This window comes from Schistocerca cancellata, chromosome 7, assembly GCF_023864275.1.
Source record: "Schistocerca cancellata isolate TAMUIC-IGC-003103 chromosome 7, iqSchCanc2.1, whole genome shotgun sequence".
Lineage (NCBI taxonomy): Eukaryota > Metazoa > Arthropoda > Insecta > Orthoptera > Acrididae > Schistocerca > Schistocerca cancellata.
This window is the reverse complement of record NC_064632.1, coordinates 367,903,464-367,928,599: the sequence shown is the minus strand read 5'-3', so window position 1 is coordinate 367,928,599 and position 25,136 is coordinate 367,903,464. Positions and strand designations below refer to the sequence as shown.

The window sequence follows — 25,136 nt, the reverse complement described above, 5'->3', positions numbered from 1 at the left end:
GAGTTGACGCCACTTCGGCGACTTGCGTGTCGATGGGGATGAAGTGAGGGTGATAAGAACAACACAACACCCAGTCCCTGAGCGGAGAAAATCTCCGACCCAGCCGGGAATCGAACCCGGCCCGTTAGGTATGACATTCCGTCGCGCTGACCACTCAGCCACCAGGGGCGGACGTTGATTAGATTACAAACGATTTTATAATCGTTGTAATACCTACTGTAATGCTGCGGAACAATTTCCAGATCATTAACATAATATACGTTTGTGTATGTATATTTGCTAATGTTTTATTAACGAGTATTACGGCTCAGTGTTTTCATGTTAAGAATCGTGCCGATTTCAATTATTGCCTTTACTGTCGTCAGTCATTATGGTGACTTATACGTCACTTGTTTGGATGTACTTTCTTGTTCACTGGTGTAAGTAGAAATATGTAACACCTAGGATGTTTGATATTCTTTTACACAAAGTGCAATTATTGCTAAAATAGTTGTTTTATATCCTACAGAACGTATTTTCGCCGGCCGGAGTGGCCATGCGGTTCTAGGCGCTACAATCTGGAACCGAGCGACCGCTACGATCGCAGGTTCGAATCCTGCCTCGGGCATGTGTGTGATGTCCTTAGGTTAGTTAGGTTTAATTATTTCTAAGTTCTAGGCGACTGATGACCTCAGAAGTTAAGTCGCATAGTGCTCAGAGCCATTTGAACGTATTTTCATTTCGAAATATTAATTATGTATACACTAAACTCCTAGTCCTCTGCTCATCTCATCAACTTGCAATTATATTGTAGGTTAATGATTAGTTTTGTAGCCGATAAAGGAAAGTAAGGACTGTCGTATTATTTCTTTTTAGTTAATGGAGCACCGACTTACCGAAAACCACTACCTCTAGAAATATTCTGCAATCTGTCTGTCACTATGTGTCTACTGTTGAGACATCTAGAATAAAGGCTATATGTTGGAAATCATACCTGTAGAAGACAGGTCTAGTGGAAATCATACAGATCCCCGTGGAACTGATTAACTGCTCCTTCCCCTTACCAATTTCTCTTTACCATGAATATCTCTCCTACCTACATAATTTGTATTGTTCACCACAATAATCTATTTTGTTTTTTTATATATGCTGTAACACTTTAATTTTACAATGTAACACAATAAAACGTGATTTCTTTGGTAAAATGTCGGCATAACATGTCGAAATGTCTTGGAGTGGTTACAGATAATTATGATTGGTGTTGTTTGTCATTTTTGAATGTACGTATGTGTGCAATTGTCTATAGGGTCGCCAGTAACACAGCTACTCGTAGTCCAGTGCTTACGTGATGACATAACATCAATGACTTGTGCCATACGATAGCGATTTTAGCGTGAATTGTAGGTAGCAACTTCGATGCAGTCTAAAGCCTAGTTCGCATTTGTCGGTTCTATTTTTGTTGGTGTATTGACGTACGTAGGATGGAGAAAATAATGTACTGAGCCAAAAATGTTTCAGACTCAGGTTCGGCATCCAAAAGAATTTTGGGTACCAATAAATATGAGTACTGGATGAATTTTAATGCTTCATAAGGAACCTACTTTTAAAAAAAATTGTGGGAATGTAATCGGTCAATAACTGGGTTTACAAGTCGCAATAGCTACATGATATCGAATATTGTCATTTGTTGTGGCTAGACAAACTGCCCATGTGAATGAAGACTTTCTCGTCTGGGAAGACGCAGCCCCTGTTGGAAACATCGCATTCGACAGTCAATGAAGACGGACTCTTAAAATATACGATAGCTGTAAAAACAAGACGATTTGAATTTTAGGCTTCAGCTTCGACTGAATGGTAGTCTAAGTTCCTTGAAGCACTGAAGCCACTCATTTTCGAACATTTGGTTTCTAAATATATTGGAAATGGGAGTGATACTGTTCTGTTTATGAAGTTCCTCTCACTCTGTTTTCGCTGACACTTTAATCTCTGGAAGCACATAAGATCAAATGAATGGTTCAAATGGCTCTGAGCACTATGGGGCTTAACATCTATGGTCATCAGTCCCCTAGAACTTAGAACATCTTAAACCTAATTAACCTAAGGACATCACACAACACCCAGTCATCACATAAGATCAGCTGGCATTTTCGCAACACTAAACACCTTAGTACAGGTAACAGTTCTCTTTACTGTCCTCGACTATCTGTCAGTGAATTTATTTCTTCGGCCTTTATTGTATTTAACAAAGGCGTACTCACAATATCCACACACTGGCACTTCACTAGTTACGGTAGCACTACAGCCCTGCGCAATTTGGTTAGCATTTGACAGCGCCAGTGCTGGTCTGCTACCGCCAGCAATACACCAGTGAGAGCCTGGCATTGTCGGCTCCCACAATGCCGCCACTTCGGCTGGGCAAAGCACTGTGCCTGCGTGTTCTCAGTAAGCCACTGCAGTGGCTGATTTGTGCGCGGTCGTGATTCGTGTGACGCATAGTTTCCTGTGCCTTACGATGTACGATAAAAGTAGTCGAAAGCGGGGCAGACTGAGGTGGTACTCATCTAATAGACAATAAAAAAACATCGGACTCGATTTGAGTATACGTAGTCAGTCATGTAAATTCGAGAGTTCGCGAGTAAATATTTGGAACGAGAGAGGGATGCAAGGACGCCTCTTGTGCATTTGCAAAAATTAGCGGAGCTAAGTATAGTTGTTCTGCGAACCGGCGAAAGAATAATTTTAAGAATTAGCAACGAGAAGTTCACCATGGAAAAATCACGTGGCGCATCGAAACTGTAGACGCATGGGGTAAAAGGGGGCTTCGAGAAGAAGACTGCAAATCACGATTCTTTCGGAATATGCGTTACGCCGTAAAATATGTATCATTTACGAAAAGAGTACCCGGTGATTAATAAGCTACATGCCACGCTTGTAGCAACGAATCTGATTCGTGGTAGTATATACTTTTCGCAGATGTCAATATCTGGCCGTAATTAAAGAGAACATTTCTGAAACACTTAGAGTCGTTGTAGCTATCTATACCATACGTGAATTTTAGAATTTTTGCGTGGTTTCTGTGAAGGAAAAAAAAACTTTGTGTTCTGCCCTACGGCAGGTCTTTTCATGGGGGAAGCCTCGTCAAAGAGGTCCACCGTATGAACATCTAGGGAATGATTCCAGTAGTGCTTTCCCGTTGCCTTCCACTGATCATGATGATGATAACTTGATAATGAGGACAACACAACAACCAGTCCCTAAGTGGAGAAAATGTCCGATCCAGCCGGGAATCGAACCCGAGCCCCTTAGCGTGACAGTCCGCCACGCTGACCACTCAGCTATCTGTGGAAGATAGAGACTTTTAATTTCGTTATTGTTATGTGCTAAATATTGAAAAAACTGCAAGAAAAAATTATATCCTGAATCTCATATTTCGTAAACGCAATACAGTACAAAACTTTTTGGGAGTTCCGTTGGCGAGTGAGGTATTTCGGTAAAAACAACATATTTGTGTGAGGCCAATAGTTTACGAGATACACGATCCAAATGCGACCATAGCCAAATTTGAACGACAACTTGCAATAATCACTAACAGACGGCAAGAAATAGCTCTAGCAGTTGACGGTATGTAAAGCGTGTCTGGGGAGGGGGATGAGTGGGGGGGGGGGGGGGGAGGGAGACGCGGAAATAAGTGCAGTTGTTGTAATGTGGAAACTGAGCGATTCATATGACGTCCAAAAGGGCATAATCATTGGATTTCGGGTCAAACCTAAGCTTGTAAATTCTTCGCATGCCACCGTGGTTAAAATATACGGTGCATGGCAAAATGGTGCTGTCCAAAACTGGCACCGTAACAACTGTGGCGCACCACGGGTCACGGATGACAGGAGTGAATGACGGCTCGGGTAATGTGAACGGGTGGTTATAGGTGCAACTGTTGAGCAACTGACCGCCCAGATGAACCAAGCGACTACCAATAATGTCTCATCAACGACCGTTCAGCTAACGTTGCTGTGAATGGGCCTCCGCAATGAAACCTGACTCAGGCACTCACGCTGACTGCTGTTCATCGGCGATGAAGGCTGGAATTTGCACGCCAGTACCGCCATTGGACGTTCATTGAGTGGTCACAGGTGGGCTTTTCAGTTGAATCACGTTTCATGTTCCACTGGACAGCTGGCCGTTGTCGTGTACAGGGTGAAACGTTTGAAAGTAAATACACTCCAACAATCGTCGTCCGGAGAAAGGAGCATTATAGTCTGGGGTGATCTCGCTATTCTGGGAGGTACAATGGATCAATACAAGCACATGCGCTGTATCTTTCCTCGGCACGATGGGCTGTACCAGCAGGACAATGCAAAGTGTCGCACAGCTCGCAGTGCAGGTGCGTGGTTTGAAGAGCACGTGGTCGAGTTTACCCTACTCCTCTGGACACCAGTCTTCCCGGATTTAACCCCTATCGAGATCGGGCTGTTGGCGCCACGTACCCTCAACCGACATATCTAGTGTAGTTAGCCATGGCAATGGAGCGGACATGGCTCCGCATCTCTGTGGTACTTTCCAGAATATCACTGACACTCTTCCCTCACGTCCGTGCTGCAAAAGGAGGTTATTCATGCTTCTGATGGGCGGTCACATTAACGTAACTGGACCGTGTATGCTGCAATAAGTTTGAAACTGTTTCTCGGTAGGGACAATTTCTTCTCTCTACAGAAGAGTTAACATAACTCTTGCCATAATAAAAATTCAAAACAGATTTATGACATTTTGACACTGTACATGTCTATATCATTCTAAATTTCAGAATTTTTACGTGAGTTCCTTGGAAGTAGAGCCTTTGAACATCACCCTTATTATGTGTCAAATATTAGCAAGAAAACGTCATCTTCCGAAGCTTATACTCTGTAGTTACAATAGAGCGCAAACCTTACGGTAGATCCTTTGCCCACTCAATATTTTTCGTCATCAACGTAAAAGAAAACCAATTTTAATATCACTATTTTTCGAGGTATGATCTTATTTTTTCCCGTACAGGAACAGTTTATCCGCTGGAAGAAAAAAAATAAAATAAAAAATAAATAACAAGAGAATTAAAATCACAAACAGATTTTTTGAAATCCAAAATTAATTTTCCAATCTGCAGTGGGGTCTATGGTCTTTTGAAATATCCTGTCAGATTAGTAGTCCGCTGTAGAGTGAAACATTTATTCTGATAACAAGCCTCTAGACTGCGCAGTGCCTTTTCATCCAGCAGTGCTCTGCCTGCTAGGTACGTAGGGGAACTTCTGTGAAGTTTAGAAGGGTAAAGAGAAGGGGGAGGGTCATGAATCGTACCTGGATAGCTCAGCCGATAACGGCTTTGCCTGCGAAAGGCAGGGTCTGGCGCACATTGTTGATCCGCCAGAAAGTCTCAGATTTTTAACATGCTCTTGCTATCAGATCTATATTACACGTCAGTTCCATTTTTTTGTTGGTGGATACCGAGTCTTATGGTAACTTGCCTGTGAAGTCTAGGAAAACTACTTACCCTTTTCATTACGTTTACGTGGATCTAACTGAAGGATTTGAACGCTTAGCAGGAAGAAAATCTAGGACAATAGGAGTGCATCTTGCTGAATCTTTTGATGTGCTGTTACATTAGTTCTCATATTGGCTTTATTACTTTTTTTGAAGAGAACAGTAAATTACGTGTTCTATTCACCGGTCAATACTTACAATCTATGCGCTAACTAGTCAATACTATGCGCTACCTATCTTACTTAGATGCTTGAAACCTTACGTACAAATTAATAACATGTCTCTCTAAAAGGTGGGCTACAATCATGCCACTTCAACCACAGGTTTTTATTCTAGAAATACTTAGATCAGATAATCAAAATTAATGTTAATTTTGTATAAACAATCACTGTGTATTTTTCTTCATATTGGTAGTATGTTAGTGTCTGTAGTGTATGTCACTACAAATAATATCTTGAAACATCTCAAAAAATATCAAACCCCTAGGTCGAACAGATTTTTTGTGCATAAAATGAAGATGTCAGAAAATTTAATTTTCAGGAAATTCGATCTATGGAACACCTTTGCTGCTCCTAATACATTCCAGCTGCATAATATTCTTTGTGTGTACATTTCTCATATTCTTTCTTCCTGCCCTTGTTTCTCCTTGTTATTCTGGCCACTTTAGTTTCCTCAAGCAGCCACCTTACAGCTTTGGCCACTCTCATGTAATGAACTGCCACTTGCGATTACCTCATACTGAACCCAGAATAAATTCCCAGCAACTCTATAACTTCATAATGTACCAAAACACTTTTTTGGAGACATAATAACTTTCAAGAATAACAAAATAGCAGAAAATCAAACTACAGTAATGTTTCCAAGGAAAACAACGCTCGTAAACTAAAGATATATGAAGGAAAACGGAAGACTATCGCAAAGCTCATCTTCTAACAGTACAGTCAACTCGAGAAACAGTTATATAATATAGCTTTCTCGATCGAAAGTTTGACAACATTTGGCGGGTGACAACATCGGAAACATGGATGTGGCCGCTCACCGAGAGATCTTTAAGCTGGTCTTAAAAAACTTCCTGACGTCCAGTTCAGTTCTTTTAGCTACAATTTTGTTCAAAAAACTAAGCATCGTTTTACAATGAAAATAAAAAAAAATGATTTTTTGAAGCGGATTCACAAGCAAGTGAGCTTTCTATTACCGCGGAAAATGCAGCAATATGTTGCCAATCTGCACACAGTATTTACGACAACGCTTCAACTTCGGTCCTGAATCACCGGATATCGCTCAGACATCAGATATCACCTAATGTGGATTAGGCATTGGGTACAAGCAGTAGCTTAGCTCCTACTGTCTCCAATCTACCAACTAATCAGACCTCCGACAATTTGTCGTCACTGAAAAATCTGTTAGGTCGGACACGGCAGTCGTAGAGGAGAGTCATGCAGTATCGTTCGGTTTAGAGTACCGGCCACTGCTGCGATTTACCTTTCCGCCTCCAAGCGACAGGAAAGTACAGTTCAAATGGTTCAAATGGCTCTGAGCACTATGAGACTTGACATCTGAGGTCACCAGTCTCCTAGAACTTAGAACTAGTTAAACCTAACTGACCTATAGACATCACACACATCCATGCCTGAGGCGGGATTCGAACCTGCGAACTTAGCGGTCGCGCGGTTCCAGACTGAAGTGCCTAGAATCGCTCGGCTACAGCGGCCGGCTAGAGTACAGTAAACAGAAACAAACTTGTGTATCCATGTGCAATGGAGTCTGATATTTTCTTCCTCTCTGAGTGCTTGATTTTGTTGCTGCAGCTCTTAGCGCACGGAAGATTATTTTGAGAAATTTTAATACCGGATTTTAAAGTAAGTGATTAATTTTCTTTTCGATTACCTATGTTATGTTAGGAACGACATCTAGCAAACGCTTCATGATAGTTTCTATAATATAATGCATAATACGACTAGATCCTACTGCATTTCTGTCATGCAATACCGGCCATCCGATTGTCTTTCAATATTAGTCAGAAGTAATTTCTATCGTTAAAATAAATTTCCTCCTTACTACTTCTTTTCAGACTGAAATGGCGGAAAATGAGGGAAAAGTAAGAACTGAATGAAGAAAACATGTAATTGGCTGTGAGAAAGGTTATGTGTAACAAAATGACCGCGTGGGAGGCAGCTGAAGCGTTTTCAACAATCAGAAAAGAAAAGGATCGCAACCGTAGAAAAGAGATTAAAAGCAGAAAAAATTACGTCTGAAAGAGAGTTGGAGAAAGTTGAACTTAAGTTAAATGTTCAAAAATAAAATAAACACGTGAAGGATGGCCTTGGAAAGCCAGTTACAAATGAACGAAGAAAACTGGAATTAATGGGTCAATAGAAGAGCTGAAATGAGCATTATATATCTGGAGTCATTTGAAGAAGTCTGGGTACTAAGTGTAGAGGTTGCGCACTTATTGGAAGTGGGGATCAGGAGAACATTTTATATTTCATTTGCGATCTCTGTAAAACAGTGAGCTGAAATGGTAACAATAAGTTCCAATGTTTATGTATACAATTATTATTAAATAACTATCAATGCAATGTATCATTAACAACCGATATTATTACAGGAAAGACAATGGCCGATACTGCACATTTTCTACAAGCCCTGTAATTATAGCTCTTTTACTTTCGATGTAATTGAGATTTATAAATAAAAAATAAAAGTCTTTGCCCTGTGCAGTTCATAGAACATTTCTTGAGGTAAGGAAATAGTATATTAATCTTCAGATTAACCTCCACAATTTCACAGGAAAGTAAAAACACTGAACCTGCTCGATACTCCCCTACTGCCAGCCCTACACACTTCCGGATATTTTATAGTCCATAGGTAAAACAAAAGATAATGCTTTTGTGATAAACACGTCAGTAAACAAATGAAATAACTCTTAATGTTATTTTGTGGCGGCGTTGTCTCCCGGCGGAGGAGTGGGTGGGCCCTCCTGGTCGCCCGGCGACAGCCCGCGCCGCCCCGGTCCCGGGACCGCGCCATGCATTCCATAGCAGCAGTCGCTAAATTGTTTATGAAAGCCGGCGGGCGCGCCGACCAAGTAATTGGCTGGCCGCCCCCTGAATAAGTGAGCGCCCTGGGGGCGGTGGGGGCGGCGGAGGTGGAGGCAGAGGCAGAGGCGGCTACTCAGCACCAAACGCCCCCGCGTCCGCACCAGCAGAGCAGCCCACGGCTGCCGTCCCCCAGCAGCCTTACACAACTCGGCACACAATATCTTATTTTCATTCGTCCACTGTTAGGGGAATATAGGACATTTCAGAGCTTCATTTCATTCGTAGTGATGTTATATGAATGCTGCGACTGTTAACGTAAGATGTTGTGGATCTATGCTGAGAGCGAATAAGAGAGAGAGAGAGAGAGAGAGAGAGAGAGAGAGAGAGAAAGAGTTAACTTCGTCAAATGTCGTTTTCTCTAAAACACTAAAACACCTTTTTTTTGCACGATGTAGACCACCGTAAGTTTGCAGGTGTGCTGCATTCCATCGATTAAGGGAACTGACTTCTTGCAATGAATTTTATGAACCCTATCGGCAAAGGCAGAATTCGACTAGTATTATTTAATTGCGCAAAAAACGAACGTTTTTGCATATCAATGAATGTAACAGACGAGTAATGTGTGTTGTGGCCAAGTGCTTGTAGGGCTCGCGCACTGACGGTTCAGTACGAACTTAATTACCTACGTATATAGTTCATCCATCCTGGGAATCGAGGATCTCAACGATTTTTGCGTCTTATCGACATTGATACTGTCGAGCTATTGGTCCCGGGAATTTCAAGACAGCTATTAGTCCCGGGAGTTTCAAGACCGTATCAAAATCTCTACAGTAGTTCCTCAGACTGGTCCGGACATACAAAAAGAAGCGAGCTGTGGACTTCAATTTATATACGTACAGAGAGAATATTAAATTTTTTTTATTTACTTAGTAAAACACGACTACAACTTACATTTTATGTTTGTATGCAACCGTGTTCGTCTATTACGACTTCGACGGATAAAGAATACTTGTTCAAATGGCAAAATGTATTTTTGTGTGATATAATTACAGTTTAATAAATTCCAGATATTTTACTTTACTTGTTCGGTGAACCCTTGCTTCTTGACAAATTTCTTGATTCTACGCCAACGGGAAGTACCCTATAGGTTTGGATGAGTGAGTTCGCGATCATCAAAATATATGACGTAAATGACCTAATCTTTTGATTGTACCGACTCAGAAGCTTCAATTTCTTACAACTCCAAGAGACCATGGACTCTAGTATGCGACGTTAATTTGAACTTGATACGCCAACCTGTTCTAGAGGAAAAGGTGTCTTAAAAGACGGGTAGGCAGATCGACGGATAAAAAAATGTTAAAAAAATATCTTCTTTGCGATGTAATTACAAATTAACCATTTTTGAATTTTTTCCTTCACTTATACTACGAAATCTTGCTTTTTGTCAAATTTCATGATTCTATATCAATGGGAAGCACCTTATAGGTTTTGACGAGTGAATATTCAAGTATCATAATATGTGACATAAATGGTCGTATCTTTTGATTGCACTGACTTAAAGGCTTAATTTTTTACACCGCCTAGGGACCATAGGTTTTAATACGTGACATAAATGTGACTTGATACTTCTATCCTTTCCTTACAAAAAGTGTTCGTAATAGTCGGACAGACAGAGAGATGGATAACAAAACGATCATGTAAGAGCTCCGTTTCCATACACTGAGGCACGGAACCATAGAAGAGACAAGGTATACAATTAGACAGATTATACTAAAAAATAAATGCTTCCAAGAATGTGGTAAGAACATTTATGAACTTTGTTCAAGGAGATAACTGGTGTTTGACTTGGCAGAACTATGTGGAAAAACTGGCCAATCAGAATGAGATCAGACTCATTTTTAGGTACATGTCGAATACGCGAGTACCATTTTAACCTTTCTACAAAAACAGTTTTTCTTATCTGAATCGATATATTGTTTCTCAAAATGCTGTGCTGAGAAGTAATGCCTCCCAATTTTTTATCTGAAAACTAGTGCCGCTTTTTAAATAAAACAAATGTTATGAACAGTCTACATTTTGTGCTTCAAGTCTACATGTTTTCAGCCCTGTGCCCCTAGAGGGATCCGAATTATAGCGTGTTAAATGGCGGTCTGTAACGTATATCTGTCGGTGAGTGAGAAACTGTGTACTGTAATCGAGTTTTAAATTCAAAGAGATCATCCACACATGGAGCTCCTCTTTTTGCGCATGAGCGCTGTGACATGTGCAACAATCCAACGGCTTGAGTTCACTGTCACCGTTCATCATCCTACAGACAGTCCCGACGTGACTTCATCCGATTTTCATCTGTTTCCAAAACTTAAAGAACACATTAGAGGACTTGACTTTGATAGCAATGAAGGGGTACAAGCAGAGATGAGATTGGGACTCCGTCAACGAAGTATTCTACTGCGAGGATATCAGAAAGTGGTCTCTCGTTAGTAGAAATGTGTCCCTCGTCTGGGTGACTATGTTGAGAAATAAATATGACATGAAGAATAAACATGTAAGCCGTTTATAACGTTTGTTTTATTTAAAAAGCTTTCAGAGTCATGACATAAAAAGTTCAGAGACGTTACTTTTCAGCACGTCCTAGTACTTATCTTTCAAATTTATACAGCATCAGTAGTATACACTCCTGGAAATGGAAAAAATAACACATTGACACCGGTGTGTCAGACCCACCATACTTGCTCCGGACACTGCGAGAGGGCTGTACAAGCAATGATCACACGCACGGCACAGCGGACACACCAGGAACCGCGGTGTTGGCCGTCGAATGGCGCTAGCTGCGCAGCATTTGTGCACCGCCGCCGTCAGTGTCAGCCAGTTTGCCGTGGCATACGGAGCTCCATCGCAGTCTTTAACACTGGTAGCATGCCGCGACCGCGTGGACGTGAACCGTATGTGCAGTTGACGGACTTTGAGCGAGGGCGTATAGTGGGCATGCGGGAGGCCGGGTGGACGTACCGCCGAATTGCTCAACACGTGGGGCGTGAGGTCTCCACAGTACATCGATGTTGTCGCCAGTGGTCGGCGGAAGGTGCACGTGCCCGTCGACCTGGGACCGGACCGCACCGACGCACGGATGCACGCCAAGACCGTAGGATCCTACACAGTGCCGTAGGGGACCGCACCGCCACTTCCCAGCAAATTAGGGACACTGTTGCTCCTGGGGTATCGGCGAGGACCATTCGCAACCGTCTCCATGAAGCTGGGCTACGGTCCCGCACACCGTTAGGCCGTCTTCCGCTCACGCCCCAACATCGTGCAGCCCGCCTCCAGTGGTGTCGCGACAGGCGTGAATGGAGGGACGAATGTAGACGTGTCGTCTTCAGCGATGAGAGTCGCTTCTGCCTTGGTGCCAATGATGGTCGTATGCGTGTTTGGCGCCGTGCAGGTGAGCGCCACAATCAGGACTGCATACGACCGAGGCACACAGGGCCAACACCCGGCATCATGGTGTGGGGAGCGATCTCCTACACTGGCCGTACACCACAGGTGATCGTCGAGGGGACACTGAATAGTGCACGGTACATCCAAACCGTCATCGAACCCATCGTTCTACCATTCCTAGACCGACAAGGGAACTTGCTGTTCCAACAGGACAATGCACGTCCGCATGTATCCCGTGCCACCCAACGTGCTCTAGAAGGTGTAAGTCAACTACCCTGGCCAGCAAGATCTCCGGATCTGTCCCCCATTGAGCATGTTTGGGACTGGATGAAGCGTCGTCTCACGCGGTCTGCACGTCCAGCACGAACGCTGGTCCAACTGAGGCGCCAGGTGGAAATGGCATGGCAAGCCGTTCCACAGGACTACATCCAGCATCTCTACGATCGTCTCCATGGGAGAATAGCAGCCTGCATTGCTGCGAAAGGTGGATATACACTGTACTAGTGCCGACATTGTGCATGCTCTGTTGCCTGTGTCTATGTGCCTGTGGTTCTGTCAGTGTGATCATGTGATGTATCTGACCCCAGGAATGTGTCAATAAAGTTGCCCCTTCCTGGGACAATGAATTCACGGTGTTCTTATTTCAATTTCCAGGAGTGTAGTTACCTACTAACCGACACGCTCTGACTAACCTTAAACCCCTGTCCGCAGCTAGTGGTCTAGTGGCTAGCTTTGCTGCTTCTGGATCACGGGGTGCCGGGTTTAAATCCCAGCCAGGTTGGGGAATTTCTCTGCCTGGGGATTGGGTGTTTGAGTTGTCCTTATCATTTCATCGTCATTATCATTCGTGACAATGGTTCGATTGAAATGTGAAAAAAATTGGACTGCGTGACAGTTGGGACTTTTTACGGGTGCTGAAGGCCGCACAGTTGAGCGCCCCGCAAACCAATCATCATCATCATCACAGCCTTGAGCCCCAATGACGACCTGTGCCGCCTTGGAGTTGAGCGCATGATGTTACATGCGACATCACAAGCCAGGAAACCTATCTATGATATCGTTATGTCGTCGCAAGCCACGCCCTATGTCCATGATATCATCATACGATATCATTATAACGTCACAGGTAAGGCCCTACTTTCCTGGACATCATGTTCACAATATACCGGCCATTGATACGAAAGTGCCAATCACAGCGTAGTATTTTACTGACCGTAAATAATCGAATACTTTTTTACATGGTGCAAAATTCAGATCATTTGGATGCTTTTGAAAGTGGGCCAAAAGGTGGTTACGTACTAATTGGCCTGTTTCATTTTAATGGCCAGTATTATACTGGACAACGATTGGCTCTTTCATTTTAACGGCTGGTAAAATGCTATTCTGTGATTGCCAGTTTAATTTTAACGGCTGATATAATGTCACTATGAATCCATTATAATGATGATGTCAGACTGAGATGTGACTCGTGACGCCAATTGCACCATCACGTGTTCAAAGTTAGTAACTGTGTGTGAGGTTGCCAGGGTTCAAGGTTGGTCAAAGAGTGCCAGATAGTAAGGAGGTATTCTACTAGTGTTGCATGTGATCGAACCAATAATGACAACATTTTTTCAACTCTTATGCTGATTCCTCAAAAACATTGTTTGGAAGACTTTAACAGCTTATTAAGGTGACAAAAATAGATGTCTTTAGGTAATAAATCTGGTAAATATAGGCAATGAAACATTAGCGATCTAAGTTTTTGCGCCGGCGAGGGTGGCCGAGCGGTTCTAGGCGCTACAGTCTGGAACCGCGCGACCGCCACGGTAGCAGGTTCGAATCCTGCCTCGGGCATGGATGTGTGTGATGTCCTTAGGTTAGTTAGGTTTAAGTAGTTCTAAGTTCTAGGGGACTGATGACCTTAGAAGTTAAGTCCCATAGTGCTCAGAGCCATTTAAGTTTTTGCCGGCAAATAATGCACTGCCTGACGTGAAGTCTGACAGTTGGCATTGTCTTGATGTGGTTATCGGCTTTTTGTGTCTTTGTAGCCCTGGTACAGAATCTGCTTTCGATCAATTAACCTGAAAGATGGTATAGTCAATTTAGTCAGGCTCTATCGTAGTGAACCTTCATAGGCGGTTTACGAATTACATTAAATAATATTTCGATAAGTTTTCCCACTCATTGACTATATATGTACCACGTCTTCACTAGACATATGTAATACCTGTATTGTTGTCATGTACTCCGTTTTCTAAGATCAGTTATATGAATTTAAGTAGTCTCTATACTTATTTCGTTTGCCATGCACTTTCATATTTAAACAAATTAACTCTATTATTACTGAACAGTTGTTATAACTGGACACGCCATATGCTGCTTGGCTACCTCAAATCGCAGAATTCACAGATTTCCTCATAGCGCTTTACAACAGCTGTGTTACGGTTCGTGTCACTGCTAATTCTTTCAGCAAACAAGGTAGGTTCCGGTGCTGACTATCGTCGCACAGGTGCAGTGCTGTTCTATGAAAAGTGTGTTTATTCAATGTTTAGTATATAACGAATTATTACAACAAACTGTGTAGCTGTGAGGACATACCCATAGTACAGAAAATGACTACGCACCCTGCTTAAACACTTTTGGTGAGTTACTACACTGAAGGGCCAAAGAAACTGGTATAGGCATGCGTGTTCAAATACAGAGATATGTAAACAGGCAGAATACGATGCTTCGGTCGGCAACGCCTACGTAAGACAACAGGTGTTTGGCGCAGTTGTTAGCTCGGTTACTGCTGCCACAGTGGTAGGTTATCAAGATATACGAGAGTTTGAACGTGGTGCTATGGTCGGCGCAAGAGCGATGGGACACAGCATCTTCGAGTTAACAATGAAGTGGGGATGTTCCATACGACCATTTCACGAATGTACCGTGAATATTAGGAATCCTGTAAAAAACCAAATCTCCAACATTGCTGCGGCCGGGAAAAGATCCTGCAAGAACGCTACCAATGACGACTGAAGAGAATCGTTCAACATAACAGAAGTGCCATCCTTCCGCAGATTGCTGTAGATGTCAATGCTGGGCCATCGACAAGTGTCAGTGTGCGAACCATTCAACGAAACGTCATCGATATGGGCTTTCGGAGCCGAGGGCCCACTCGTGTACCCTTGATGACCGCACGACACAAGGTTTACGCGTCGCCTGGGCCCGTCAACACCAACATTGGACTGTTGATGACTGGAAACATGTTGCCTGGTCGGACGAGTCTCGTTTAAAATTGTATCGAGCGGATATGGAGACAGCCTCCTGAATCCATGGACCCTGCACGTCAGCAGTGGACTGTGGAAGCTGGTAGAGGCTCTGTAATGGTGTGGGACGTGTGCAGTTGGAGTGATATGGGACCCCTATTACGTCTAGATACGACTCTGTCAGGTGAAACATACGTAAGCATCCTGTCTGATTAACTGCACCCATTCATGTCCATTGTGCATTCTGAGGGACTTGGACAATTGCAGCAGGACAACGCGACACCTCACACGTCCAGAATTGGGACTGGTTCCAGGAACACTCTTCTGAGTTTAAACACTTTCGCTGGCCACCAAACTCCCCAGACATTAACATTATTGAGCAGATCTGGGATGCCTTGCAACGTGCAGTTCAGAAGAGATCTCAAGCTCTTCGTACTCTTACGGATTTATGGACCGCCCTGCAGGCTTCATGGTGACAATTCTCTCCAGCATTACTTCAGATATTAGTCGAATCCATCCCACGTCGTGTCGCGGCACCTTTGCTTGCTCGCGGGGACCCTACACGACAGGTATATCAGTTTTTTGGCTCTTCATTGTATATATGATTGTCAATATTAACCTAATTCAATTTCTTTTCGTTATGCGCACTGTAATTCGTTGCGTCAATAAAGTAAGTGATAGCTGCTTAGGTAATTTTCTTTAGTATTTTTGCAGTCAGAGCTCACTGAAAAGAGCAGTGCCTATGAGAGTCAGATGACGTTCGAGACCTGCTCCAACGCACAGTGTTCAGAGTGCAGCCAAGAGATCCGTCGTCATTATCCTAAAATATCTGTGAACGTGCTCGTGATTTCTGTGTGAACCTCACGGTGCAGTGCACAGCGGAGAGAGCAGGGCGCGCCGATATCGGGACAGGCGCCGGTGCACTCTCAGATATTAAAACCGGGGCTCAGGTTGCGCCGGCTGTGATTCTGGAGCCGTTTGCAGGGCACATAGTCCTGATTTCTTGGAGAATACCGAGGTAGATAGAGGGAGAAAGTGCCCGAAAACTCTAGCAGTCAACAGGTAGCTACATCCGACACGTCTGGCACATGTTGCAGGTACAGTAACAGATTAATACTACACAGCCTGGAGAGTATGGCAAGAGAAAATACGTGTTTGAGAGAAGAAAAGTGGCTACACTAGCAGTTGAAAGTCCTGATGAAGACCTAACAAATGCGTTTTCAGGAAATTCTTAATGATCAAACAATCCCAGATCACAACAATGGTACGGTAGAAATAATTTTTGACTTGGTGTTCACGATCCACATTTTTATTAAACTTCTTGGAAATTCACATATACTTCTTCTTAATTGTCACATCATCAAGAAAACAGTTTTGTATCAATCTTCATATACTTTAACCAAATACAAGACTTGACTGTCGTTTTACAAAGTGAAATAAGAACTTAACTTCTGCGAAGTGAAACAAAGACTGCTCTGTGCGCATTCGCGCCAAAACGGTTACAAGTAAGTCAAAGATTATGACAGTCTCACAGAAATGAATACACACAAGAACCATATCACTGTAATATATCGATACATCTGAGTACCTATACATTAATAGAACCAAATGTGAATATTGTCACAAAAATATGTCTGTTGCTTCGCAGAAAAGTAGTGCGATATTACTCGTATCGAGAACTGGGGTTGGAGTGCCGTAATGATCACGTAAATAAAGAACCATTACAGGGTCAATGGTGGAAGTTGTTTGGAGCTAGTTTCAAGACGGTGTATGTACTTTTAAAAGTGTGCGTATTCCAGTCCAGTGGTTAGATCTCGAAATTTTTTTGAAAGTAGTTGGTCTCTTACGGGGTATTAAGTACTGGCTACAGAGGAATGATGAGTTTGACTCTCTCTCACGGGTCAAAGCAGGGCTGGTGATCCATATTTAGCTATACAGAAAATTAATACGAGGTCATCAAAAATATTTCAGATTAACTCTGTGGAGTAGTAAGTTGCATAATTTTTTTTGTGGAACGCACGTCGTCAAGAAAGTGTGCATTCTGGCAGCCACCTAGATTTGCATTTGCCGCGAATTGCAGGCGAAGGAACGTTTCGAATTAAGGCACGCTGTCCACACCACAGGAAAGAATGATAAGGGCAAGAAATTGCTAAAAGCTATAACAAGGAAAAATGTGGATAAGTGTACTTCTTAAGTCATCATGTGACTCCTCATGCTCCCTTGTCTTTCGCCGTCATGTTCAGGTCCGCGTAATTTCCGATTTCCTTTACGTCGTCTATCATCTTGGATCTCCAACTTCCTCTCAATCTCCTGTCACAGACGAGTGCTCACAAAGCATCTGTTAACCAGCACTCCTCTCGCAACGAATGCCCAATCCAGTTTTCTTTCCTCTCTCTTATAAAGTCGAGCAGTCGGATCAAGTAAAAAAACAGTCAACAATGGACCCATGGCCTTAGATGTAAAAGGTGGGTTCACGATGGTTGTACAACAGGAAACACATTACTTTATGTGCGCATAAACTGCACCTCGGACAACGATGGTCACCAGGCCTATAACATTCAGATTTCTATACAGGTCATATTATGCTAACAGGTAGATGTTCGCCAAAAAATTGTTTTCTGCCTGTAAAACTGTTGTCTTATACTATGTTCATTGATGTAAGTAAGGCTATAATTGTGTTTGCTGCCAACAAATCATTATTTGAAAAGTTTAGTAGTGTGTTTTGTTTATTGCGTAAATATGCCCCCACAGGTGTGCAAATCTTCTCCATATTCGGAGCGCATTTATACATTCGACTTGAGCCTACAAAAATTATTTTGCGCTCTTAAATGCAACTTTGAGTTGTGAGTACACAATATATACTAAATTATACTTCAATAACCGTGTTATAAGACTAAACAGTTTTAAACACGATTAATGTAACCAAAAGTAATTTGAAAAATTCTGCAAAGAAATCCGCGTAAATGTACCCCGGTCTCCCATACATTAATATATTTAAAAACTGAATATAATAGTACTGTATTCCGTATTTTCTAAAATTTTCTGTAAACATCTCAGGGCAAAAAAGTGAATGTTCACCTCAAATTTGATTCTGCAATGTTTCTTCTCGCTGTTGTGCGGATACTGCAGTCGGCGCACCACGTGAGTTGTGCTCTACCCTTTTGTTCCCTTGTTGTTACGGAGAATCAACCGCAGGCAGGAAAACAGGTTCGGAAAGCGACATTGCGTATGAAAAGGGCGGAGAGCTTATTGTGGAGTGGGCGAGGGGGGGGGGGGGGGGCGGACAATGGCACGCGCTTACAATGGCAGTGCTGATGACAGCAAGTGTGCGGTGAGCGCGCAGCGCGTGCGCTATCCGGCCTGCCTCTCCAGGTCACCGCGACTCCGCTCCGTGCAGACCGTCTTTTTTTCTCCTTCTTCTCTTCCTCCTACTCCCTCCCCCACCCCGCTGGCGCCTTCGTTACGCCGCGGGCCGCGAGTGCTCGGCCTAACGTCATTACTCAGCATTAATTGGGGAGGGGGAGCCCTCCCGCGCCGTTAGCCTCCTAATGGGGACGAATGGACGACCGGAGCACCACTCTGTGTGTGTGTGTGTGTGTGTGTGTGTGTGTGTGTCAGAGAATGGGATTCCCCCAGCAGCATGCTCGCTACGGCAATCCACTGCTGGAGCCACCCGACGAGATAATATCTTCCTAAGGTTCCTCCGCCTCCAAGCCCTACCTCGCTCGTTATTCTTGTATTACCGCGAAACTGCACGCCTGAAAAAAACAAAAAACAAAAAAGCAGAGCAAAGTCAGCTCCTGAGATAGTGCACCCCTGATTAGTACATAAATCGTTACAAAGATCACCTGTTGGATCACCACTGTTGATGTCGCCAGTATAAAAAGAAATTCATTCTGCACTACTACGCGAAACTACTATTAACGTGTATTTCCTTTTATGTCGGGCCTGATGATCCAGGGTAAAGAGGATATCTTGAAATAGAGGGGTCGCAGGATCGGATCCTCGCGGGGCCACGGAATATTTCGATTAGCTTCTAAACGCTGCGGTTCGGATTCCAAGTTAAACTACATGTCCCCTATTCTCGGCTGGACAACTGTGGTAGATCATGGACACGCAAGTCACCGAAGTAGTGTCGGACTGTAAGACTTGCAATCTGCCATTGAGCCACACACAATTATTGTTGTTAATATTACAGGGAATACAGGAAGCTTCTTAGAAGATTTTGCTGGTTGATGAGGAACATTTGTTACTTGCCGGAGACTGCCAGTAAGAATTTGCTGGCGGTCTCAATGAATATGCTACCACGTACGTGGTGTGTTTCTGATATGTGTTAATCAGTTCGTCATACTGGGCCAGTTATATCATGAGCGACGCCATATGAAAGCTCCAAAGCGTAAATCGTGCAGTGCCCCGTAGATGTTAAATGAAGTAGGTGTATTCTGGATGTACAACGACTTCTTTAACAAACTTAGAGGGACCATAAAATAGGAAGAAAGAACTAAGTGTGAGTTGCTCAATTTAGAAAGTCATTTATACATTTACTTTCGCCAAATACTGTAAGCTTTAAATTACCATTTAGTACGTTTCACCACGTATCCACGTCATATATGATTGTGTATATCATGACACTCGTTCAGAAAACCCTAACTTGTATGGAACTGTTGCCATTACGAACAACTGGTTTGAATCACATTTACGAAAAAATGAAAATACTGCGACTAAAAAGTTGTTGAAGATGGTAAAATTTTATTGAGTGGGGAGAAAGGAATGGAACTCTACAGCTTCAAGTTTGGGACCATTCTTGTTCATTATCAATGTGAATGAAATTCTACTTAACGTGCAATATTTGGTTAAACACTGGTGGCAAACACAGTATTGACGAAAAATACTTTTACTTTGTTGTTAAATCTGTGCTTCGCTAGTAAACGAGTAGTGAAGAGGAAAAACGTTATTTTTTAGTTAAATTAAACCCACTGTGCAATTTAGTGTTCTTTAAACGGTGAACATGCAACAATACAGACATTAAGATCACATATACACTAGTTGATAAAAGTATCCGGACACCACTATGTAGTGCGGAACTGATAACTAGATGTCACGAGACGCAGTCCCACTGGTGTAAATGTAGACAAGAAGCACTTTGTTGCCAGTAGACAAGCGGTAACACCAGAATGGGTTAGACAAGAGAGTTTAGTGACTTGGAACGTGGGCTGATAATTGGAAGTCGTCTAAATAACAACTCTGTCTGGGTCACTTCAGTTCTTTTAAAGCTGCCCTAGTCGATTTTTCGTTATGTGATTGCGTAGCAGAAATGCGAAGGAACAACCGTAGCTAAATCAAGACCAGGCCACCTCATGTATTGACGGAGAAGGGCTGATGAGAATTGCGGACGATGGTTGCAAAAAGTTGAATGAAATCAGCTTAAGGCATCACTCATGAGTCCCAAAGTACTGCCAGCAGTCCAGATAGCACAATGACCGTGCGTAGGGAGTTTTGAAAAAAGCGATACAGTGGTCCAGCAGTTCCTCATAAACCACACGTTTCTGTAGTGAAGCGAAGCTTTAGGTGGTCTAAAGAACGAGGCTTCAGGAAAGTGGATGATTGAAAACGAGTGATCTGGAGTGACTAATGACGCTGTACCCTGTGGCAATCTATTGGAAGTGTTTGTGTTGGCGAGTGTCTGGAGCGCTGTACCTGCCAACTCGTGTAGTGCGGTAGAGTGGAGGTGTTGGTACGGTATTGGACTGCTTTTCGCGGTTAGAATGTGGCTCCCTTATTATGCTTCTGTAAACGAATAAATACGGAAATATATGAGCACATTTTACAGCGATTATTCTGTCAGCATGACAATGCACCCTCTTATAAAGCAATGCTGAGGCAATGGTTTGCGGGCAGTATTCCTGAAGTGGACTGGCCTGTTCAGAGTACTGACCTCCACGCAATGGAAGACTTTTGGGACGGGTTAGAACCTCGAGTTAACTCCAGACCCCAACGTCCAACGTCTCTACGTTCTATGGCTTCTGCTCTTGAGGAAGAATGGACTGCCTTTCCTCCAAATACGTTCGAACACCTCACTGGGAGGTTCCCCAGTAGAGTTCAGGTCGTCATTAAGGTGGTAGGCGGACGCACGCCATATCAGTGCCCACTAATAGATGTCCGGATACTTTTGATCAGACATTGTATGTAACCTGTAAACTGACTCGTTACACACTGTGAGGTCCCCTGCTATACCTGCAGGACAGGACAGATAGTTTAATTTGTGGAAAGTGGCCAAAATGTGTAGCTATCAGGTGCACTCGAACATACTACTTTACTAATTTGACAAACATTACAAGAATAAAGAAAACATTACAAACAGAGCAAGCCAAACATTAATTTTAGAGCTTAATTCCCGCCTAAATGTGCCATTCAGTCTTACGTCTCAAGGGCAAAAAACTTTAATTTAAAAACCGGCTACGGGCCAGTACTCAAAAACAAGAATTTGAATTTTAAAAGGCAGAAGGCCTTATTTTAAAACATTTCTCTAAATTAGCCTGAAGGCCCAAACAATCTCACGCCTTAAGGGCAAAACAACTTTAATTTAAAATCGGCTAGAAGCCATACATAAACAAACAACAAGGACAAATAAGGAAAGGCAACACATGAAACGGCGCTCGGAAGTTTCCAAGGGTCGGCCTGCAATTCAAACACTAACGCTCGCTTAGGTGAGACAGGCAGTCGGCGCAACAATTCTCAATCCGACGGCAACCCAGCCGACAGACAGCCAGTCAACGGACCAAGCGACAGGATAACTTCAGCTTCACCCGACCGGCACGCAACAGGGAGTTCAATGGAACAACGCAGAAGGTATCGGTGCCCACAACGAATTACACATTCAGCTGTCAAACTACACTCCGTGCTGGACAGCCACAGCACGCCGAGGAAAATACACTGCATGAATTTACATCAACGGCCAGGGCAGGTAACCGGAATGTTAATGTCCACAAGGCAGAAGATTCCGCTGGTGCACTTCAATTCAAAATAATCAAGTTAAGCTAAAGTCCACAAGAGGGCGGATAGAATTTCGTCACCTTGAAAACACATGTTGTTGCTCGTGGGAGTGTCCCAACAGCACACAACGAAATTCAAATGACACATTGTGAACAGTTGGGGCTGGCTGGTAGATTGAGTAAGGGCTCAACTTTCGTGTCCAGTTTGGGTGAGCCACGGACCTCGTAGCAATGGGAACAGCCCCTCACACTCCGACCGCGCGTGGACGCTGCCAGCGGACACAGCCAGACACGCGCAACGGAGACTTCCTCGCTGCTCCTCGACGCCAAGCAACCAACTGCCCGCACACGGCACAGCCCGAGACTATAAGCGCGAGGCCAAAGATAGAACAAGGCTGCGAGTATCGATACACGCTGCTGCTGCGACTCGCAGAGAGAGAGGATAAGAGCATAATCGCGATAACCGCGGGAGACTAATCACAGAATAACAACCAAGCTTTAATGGAAATCATAACTCGAGCCAGCCACAGCTCACGCCGTTTCGATATAAGCCATGCAAATGCTCTGCAGAATATAAAATTGTTGTGTACATAGTTCCGCGTAGTCAGCGAGTACACAACTTTCCCAATAGAGCGCGCCCCGCTAAGCACAACAGCGCAGGCGCAGGGCTCGTCCATCTCCGCACTACGAGATGGCGCTGTCTTAGAGACGGACCAAATTCTGCTTCCGCCGATCCGCGTATTAATATGTAACGCAGCCAATGAGAGTGCTGCTAACGTAGAACCTTTTCTCCTCGCGGAACACACTCGCGCAGTGATACATGAACGCGCGAGGTATTATAAGGACTGTACAGATCTCCGATTAGTCAGTCTGCATTAGTCTGCATTTGTCTGCACCAGTCTGTACCAGTCTATAGTCAAGTTTCAGTCTGCGCCTAATAAGATTATCATATTCCTGTACATAGCCATGAAGATAAATGAATAGACACTTTGTCAAGTATCAGAGATATGTGAGAATAAGATTAACGTACCAAGACCAAAGGAACTTCAGATTGTCAATTGTAAATAGCATCCAGAACCAAGTTATTTTTATGCCTGTTATTATTTTAATAAACGTGTGTGAAAATTGACCAAGTTCTGTTTAAAGTTGGTCACCGTCAATCTGCTACTCTAAGCGTGCAAGTGGCATTTCTATCGTCTGACCTAACGGCAGAAGATAAATACGCCACGATAAGACCACGAGACATATTACTGACACTCACCAACTTCGTGCCGGCCGCGGTGGTCTAGCGGTTCTGGCGCTGCAGTCCGGAACCGCGGGACTGCTACGGTCGCAGGTTCGAATCCTGCCTCGGGCATGGATGTGTGTGATGTCCTTAGGTTAGTTAGGTTTAAGTAGTTCTAAGTTCTAGGGGACTTATGACCTAAGATGTTGAGTCCCATAGTGCTCATAGCCATTTGAACCATTTTGAGCCTACTTCGTTAGAGCGACAAGTCAAATAATCTGATGGTGTGTGTACCGAAGGTCTTACAGTACGCACACCACAAAAATTGTCTCAAGAATCATTACGTTGTAGATGAAACACATAGCGTTGTTCACAGAGGGATGTCTCGCACAAAAATATCGTGGACTACCATGTGGGAGTCATCAGAGTTCGCTATACCGAAAACAGCCGGCCATCTGTCTGAGGACAGGGCAGTGAGAGGGGGGCGATATGCGCGGAGAGACTGGAACACAGGGGGCGCCACAAAGGGAGCTCTCCCTAGAAGCAGCGGCGCAGGACAAACATGGGCCGCGAATGGCGGTTATCTGCGAGGACGGCGAGATGGGCAGGCGTGGGCGAGGGGCCTGTCTATCTGCGGGCCAGAGGTGGAGGCGCCTGGCGGCAGGAAATAGCGGCATGGCCGGTGGGAAATCGAGCGGAAATATTCGCCACGACCTTTCCTCCCTCCCTGCCTCCCGACAGCCCTACGGCCAGCCGACCTCTGCCGCCGCTGTCTTCTTCATTCTTTGTCGTTCGGCCACGCGCTGCCGCGCTACTCGCGCTGCTACTGGAAAGAAGCGCAGGTGACTCCTGTGTGTAAGGCTAAAACAACGGACCCGCTAAATTACAGAACGATCTCCCTAACTTAGGTTTACTGCAGAATCATTGAACATTTTCTCAGATCGACTAGAATAAATTTTCTTGAGACGGAGAAGTTTACGTCCACGAATCAGCTTGGTTTTAGAAGGCATTGCTCATGCGAAACTCAGATTGCCCTTTTATCACGTGACATGCTGCGAACTATGGATGAAGAGCAGCAGGCAAATTTCATATTACAGTTTTTTTTTTTTTTTGTCATCAGTCTACTGACTGGTTTGATGCGGCCCGCCACGAATTCCTTTCCTGTGCTAACCTCTTCATCTCAGAGTAGCACTTGCAACCTACGTCCTCAATTATTTGCTTGACGTATTCCAATCTCTGTCTTCCTCTACAGTTTTTGCCCTCTACAGCTCCCTCTAGTACCATGGAAGTCATTCCCTCATGTCTTAGCAGATGTCCTATCATCCTGTCCCTTCTCCTTATCAGTGTTTTCCACATATTCCTTTCCTCTCCAATTCTTCGTAGAACCTCCTCATTCCTTACCTTATCAGTCCACCTAATTTTCAACATGGGAATTATACAGCCAACCGGTTGCAAATAACTGTTTGGTACAACTGACCTCGGTTTTGATGAATTTTTGAAATACGGTGGCTTGAGATCTATGTAGATGTAGATGAACTACAACGAAATGCCCCAGCGTTTAGTATTAACGAATTTGCAGCTTTATACACAGGGCGTACATTATTAAAGGTCTATTTTCAAAACGCTGTAGAAAGAGAAGCACTGCTCAGAATGACGTCAAATTTGAACAGCTTGTTATTGATGCGAAGGGGAAACGTCGTGGAAAAAAGCAAAAGAAAAC

The 25,136-nt window shown here is 43.7% G+C and overlaps 1 protein-coding gene across 1 annotated transcript in view; it reads right to left on the bottom strand.

Annotated features, from left to right (window-relative positions):
• LOC126092606 (protein turtle-like) overlaps positions 1-25,136 on the bottom strand; it is an 855,628-nt gene that overhangs the window by 487,462 nt on the left and 343,030 nt on the right. The gene's annotated exons all lie outside the window — the stretch shown is intronic.